This window comes from Dendropsophus ebraccatus, chromosome 7 (genome assembly GCF_027789765.1).
Source record: "Dendropsophus ebraccatus isolate aDenEbr1 chromosome 7, aDenEbr1.pat, whole genome shotgun sequence".
NCBI classification, from domain to species: domain Eukaryota; kingdom Metazoa; phylum Chordata; class Amphibia; order Anura; family Hylidae; genus Dendropsophus; species Dendropsophus ebraccatus.
This window is the reverse complement of record NC_091460.1, coordinates 34,292,533-34,298,532: the sequence shown is the minus strand read 5'-3', so window position 1 is coordinate 34,298,532 and position 6,000 is coordinate 34,292,533.

The window sequence follows — 6,000 nt, the reverse complement described above, 5'->3', positions numbered from 1 at the left end:
GATGTACATCCCTGCTGCGAGTTTGTCTGGCATTGAAAGTATAGGGCCGGGATCCGCAGCGAGTTTTGCTGCAAATACGCAGTGAGTGGACTCGCTGCGGATCCGGCAAGTGGGTTTGTACCCTTACACTGGATCAGCTATCTTTATTGACTGCACCTGGGTACTTTGGAGTAACTGAACTGAACTGATGACTGTGTGATGTGGTTACACCCTTCGCAAAAGTCTGTACTTATAAGTGTCAGTGGTAATGTAGCAGTATCAAAGTTTTTTCACAAGTATTTGTGTCCAATCCAGATATTGCACAGCTGCAGGAACTAAAGGGTTATTGTTTTCTAATGTATCACATAGATCTGTACACCAATGAGAGTTCTTTCTTCTTCTCACCTATCCTCTTTCTCTTTGTATCTTAGTGTAGTCTGCTTTGTATCTTAGTGTAGTCAACTTGAGAAAGGCCTCCTTTTACCCGGTGGCCGAAACGCGTTGTGTTTCTTAAATAAAACTTTTTTATGGAATAACCACAATATCCAGCGCCCGACACAAGCCGGGATCCCCATGGTCCTGTAGCCTGCTGTGGCCGGCACACTACACTGCTTACTGTACGACTCCCTTGACGTACCCCTGCAGGAGCTGCGGTGTCTCTTTATTCATGCTTCACATAGAGTTGTGCCTATAACCTAGCACAACTCTACTAGGTGAGTGCTACTCATCCTCTCTTTCCCTGGATACCTTTGCTGTCATTTATTGCACTAGGAGGCGCCCCCGCTCTCTTTCTTTTTATCTCCTCTCTTTGTATCTTACACACACACTCCTCATCCACTCACAGCACAGTTTACATATACTGTAGGAAGGAAGTCACATGGAAAGAGGAAGTGTGAGGTCTTTTTGCTTTGGATTCTGTAGAGGAAGGACACAAGCTAGGATGCTCTTTACAGCAGTCAAGTTGGGCCCTGGCTCCTGCCAGGTCCCCAGTGCAAGGTCTAGACGTTGAGCAGAGCACATGTATATGTGAGACCTAGACACAGTTTTCCCTCAAGCAACCTTATTACACACTTTGCAGTGTTGGACCATGTACAGACTATGTAAAAGACCGGCCATTCTGTGACCCGGCACGGTGGCTTAGTGGTTAGCACTGTAGCCTTGTAGGGTAACATCTGCAAAGAGTTTGCATGGGTTTACTCTGGGTACTCCGGTTTCCTCCCACACCCAAAACATACAGATAGGTGGATTTAGATTGTGAGCCCTAATGGGGCCAGGCAGCAAAACTGTGTAAAGTGCTGCGGAATCTGTGTGCGCTATACACAGCATTATTAGAACCGCGAGGGATCCCGGCTGGAGCATATACTATGTGTATACGCTCCGGCCGGGATTCCATAGAAGACAAGGCAACATATATTTTCATTAAAAAAAAAGGACATTGTTGCCGATTGCAACAACAGCCATACTTATGCGAAAATATACGTTGTGTGAACATAGTCTTAAGTCACTACTAGAGAGGACAAGTCAGGGATCATCTCAACCCATGCCTTGGACATCGTAACACAGTGCAGGACAGTATCCACAAGAAGTAAAGGAACTGATCCAGATAGAGCAAAGTTGCTAGAAGCCTAAGCACTCTATCTTGCAGCGTGGGTGTAATCAGAGAACTCTGACCACTCTGCTAATCCCAGGTAACAAGGTCTGGGGCTTGTGTCACCCTCTAGGACGGGTCACCCGACACTGGTGGGCAATAGGTGGTGCAAAGACCAAGGAGTCAAAATATGGGCACAAGTATTCTCTCTACTTTCAAATATTCTACTCATTCTACCTCCGAAGGCCCGGCAGAGCACAGTACTACTTGGCTTGGGGCTCTCTCGACATCCTCCTCTCCACTCTTCCGATCCTCTTCTTCCTCTCAGCACACAACCCAGCCAGAACGGCTGTATCAACCCTTTCACTCTCAGTACAGATCTGTTTCTGTTTCCAAGTTTGAAAGTAATTTATCAAGAATAAAGTTTACTGTATTTTCCTGTATCAAGTATCTCCACAGTAAAGAAGAGTATATTTATTTTAACTGGACTCTGTGGTTCATCATCAAGCACCAACACAGCGATCACACTTTGCTTGGGTTATCTCTCCTTTCTGTGGGTGGCAGTGCCAATAGTCTGGGTGGGTCACTACTCCACTCCAGACCATTGTGATAATTGCCCAAGGGACCCCCAAACAGCCCGTCAGCTTACTGTCCACAGGGAAAAAGGTATAGCCAGCCCACTAAAAATAAAAGCAGGAGTGCCAGCATACCTGTGTGCCCAACCGACACTGGTGTCACAACAAATTACCACTGGGCAGGGCTATGCCTCAGCCAGCCACTACACCAGTGGAGTCACGCTGTTCCATCTAACTTGGGACAGGCCGTCTGTTACTGCTCACGGCAGGGCAGTCACCACACGTGACATACTATGGCCTTTTGATATTTTACACTGTAGAGGGTACTGTGGGCTGCACTCACTAGCTGGGAGGAATGGAGTTAAAGGGGAACTCCGGCCAAAAGTTAAAATTTATAGGTGAGCTGGGAAATGGGGGGGTGTTAACATAATAAAAAATTATATTCACCTGTCCCCATGCCGCTGCAGTGCCACCAGCCTCCGATCTCCTGTTTTCCTCCAGTTCCTACATCATCACAACCTGCTACTCACTGCAGATCAGTGACTGCAGCGATGTCGCCGACTGGCTGAGGGGGCATTTCTTAGGCGTGTCATGATGTTGCCAGAGCAGGAGTTGCAAGAGGCTGGCGGGGTCTGGAATCGGTAACGCAGTGGCAGTGGGGGCACAGGGATTGGTAAGTGTAATGTATTAAGTAAAGTGTAGTGTATTATTTTGCCCCTCAAAAGTTATACAAATCACCAATATACACTTATTCCGGGAAATGCTTATAAAGTGCTTTTTTCCCTGCTCTTACTACTGCATCAAGGCTTCACTTCCTGGATAACATAGTGATGTCACTTCCTGGATAACATAGTGATGTCACTTCCTGGATAACATAGTGATGTCACTTCCTGGATAACGTGGTGATGTCACTTCCTGGATAACATAGTGATGTCACTTCCTGGATAACATAGTGATGTCACTTCCTGGATAACATAGTGATGTCACTTCCTGGATAACGTGGTGATGTCACTTCCTGGATAACATGGTGATGTCACAACCCGACTACCAGAGCTGTGTGGGCTGTGGCTGCTGGAGAGGATGATGGCAGAGGGATGCTCAGTGTCCCTCCAGGGCCCTGTGTCCCTCAGTGTCCCCCTGCCATCATCCTCTCACGCAGCCACAGCCCGCACAGCTCTGGGAGTCGGGTCGTGACATCATCATTTTATCCAGGAAGTGACATCACCATGTTATCCAGGAAGTGACATCACTATGTTATCCAGGAAGTGAAGCCTTGATTCAGTAGTAAGTGCAGGGAAAAAAGCTCTTTATAAGCATTTCCCGTAATAAGTGTTTATTGGTGATTTGTATAACTTTTGGGGGGCAATACAATAATTTCATAATAATTTCGCCAGACTTCTTCTTTAATAGTGTTCCCCCCTTGCCCGTCTGGGATTTTTAACTTTCGGCCTGAGTTTGCCTTTAAGGTAGAATGATGCAAGGACACTCACTTACAAGTGAAGCAGAGAGCAGCTGTCACTACACTCAGCACCCACATCACAGTGCTATACAGAAATGTAAAGCATGATGTTTGTGGTGCAAAACCAGCAGAGAGCAGCTCCTGCTACTATGACTGTATTGCAACGTGGAGGCAGGGCTGGCAACTGTTTTGTTTTAACACAACAGATCAGCTATATATGTACTTTGTGTACTATAACAGTATAGTATAGATCGCAGAGGAAAACAAAGATAACATAGGGAGGAGCCAGGGTAGATGGGTGGAGGGATTAAGTAGTATTATAGTAGTTATATTCTTCTACATATGAGCAGTATTAGGCTATGTTCACACTACGTGAACAACCGGCCGTTCCGTGACCCCGGCCAGGTCACGGAACAGCCGGTCTCAGCCCGGATCATCCCGGCCGGGAGTTAAGTACCGGCCGGATGATCTTTCCGCCTGCGGAGCTCTGATGCTGGCGCATCAGCGCGCGCCCGCATCGGAGCTTCCCATAGCCCGCAGTGAAGCGAGCAGCCGGAGCCGCTTGCTTCACTGTGTGAACTGACAGGTCTTTCTGCGGCCGGAATTCACTGACTTCCGGCCGCAGAAAACTGACATGTCAGTTTTTTCCGGCGCCGCATGGGATCTCGGCCAGAGCGTATACGATGTGTGTACGCTCCGGCCGGGATCCCATTGAAAATAAGGCTATGAAAATAAGGCTATGAGAACTATGGCCGTAGTTTTACGTAGTGTGAACATAGCCTTATAGTAGTTATATTCTTGTATATAGGAGCAGTATTATAGTAGTTATATTCCTGTATATAGGAGCAGTATTATAGTAGTTATATTCTTGTACATAGGAGCAGTGTTACAGTAGTTATATTCTTGTATATAGGAGCAGTATTATAGTAGTTATATTCTTGTATATAGGAGGCAGTATTATAGTAGTTATATTCTTGTATATAGGAGCAGTATTATAGTAGTTATATTCTTGTATATAGGAGGCAGTATTATAGTAGTTATATTCTTGTATATAGGGGGCAGTATTATAGTAGTTATAATGTGGGTGAGAGCGATTAGCCGGCACCAGCCGATGACAACACTGGTATTGGACCGAGGGCTGGGAAATATACAGCAAAATTCAGTGCAGGTAAACCAAAAATGATCCGGGTGCAGGAAACGAATAAGACAAATGGAATATGCAGTGGAGAAAAAGGAATCCGCACTCACCGGTCAGCAGAAAGAGGGGTTTATTGATCCATACACTGGAGGCTGGAGCTGGGAGGGGGAAGATGTTAAGCAGGTGTGCTCTTAGCAGCTACAATTGTTTCTCGCCTGCTAGGCGCTTCGTCTGGCTGTGAGCAACGTCAGAGGAAGGGGGAGGTGCATTATATACAAATACAGATACAGGTGAAAACATAAATATAAATCAACACAGAAAATGAATTATAACAATGTATTCATGTCATTACGCTCGTTCAGGCCACAAGGGCCTGTGGCGTCTAACTTTAGGATCCACTGGGTTTCGCGTTTCAAAAGGAGTTTAAGCCTGTCGGAACCATCCGTGGTGGGATTAACCCTTTCCAGTCCGAAGAAATGTAAGAGCTTAGTGTTGGACTGATGAACAGTCCTAACATGCTCAATTAATCGTGGTACACCTTTGCCCGTGCGCACAGAATATAGGTGTTCTTTAAATCGAGCGTAATGACATGAATACATTGTTATAATTCATTTTCTGTGTTGATTTATATTTATGTTTTCACCTGTATCTGTATTTGTATATAATGCACCTCCCCCTTCCTCTGACGTTGCTCACAGCCAGACGAAGCGCCTAGCAGGCGAGAAACAATTGTAGCTGCTAAGAGCACACCTGCTTAACATCTTCCCCCTCCCAGCTCCAGCCTCCAGTGTATGGATCAATAAACCCCTCTTTCTGCTGACCGGTGAGTGCGGATTCCTTTTTCTCCACTGCATATTACATATATTATAGTAGTTATATTCTTGTACATAGGAGCAGTATTATAGTAGTTATATTCTTGTATATAGAGGGCAGTATTCATATTCTTGTATAAAAGGGCAGTGTTACAGTAGTTATATTCTTTTATATAGGGGGCAGTATTGCAGTAGTCATATTCTTGTATATAGGAGGCAGTAATAAAGTAGTTATATTCTTGTGTATAGGAGGAAGTATTATAGTAGTTATATTCTTGTATATAGGGAGCAGTATTATAGTAGTTATATTCTTGTATATAGGAGCAATATTATAGTAGTTATATACTTGTATATAGGAGGCAGTATTATAGTAGTTATATTCTGGTATATAGGAGCAGTATTATAGTAGTTATATTCTTGTATATAGGAGCAGTATTATAGTAGTTATA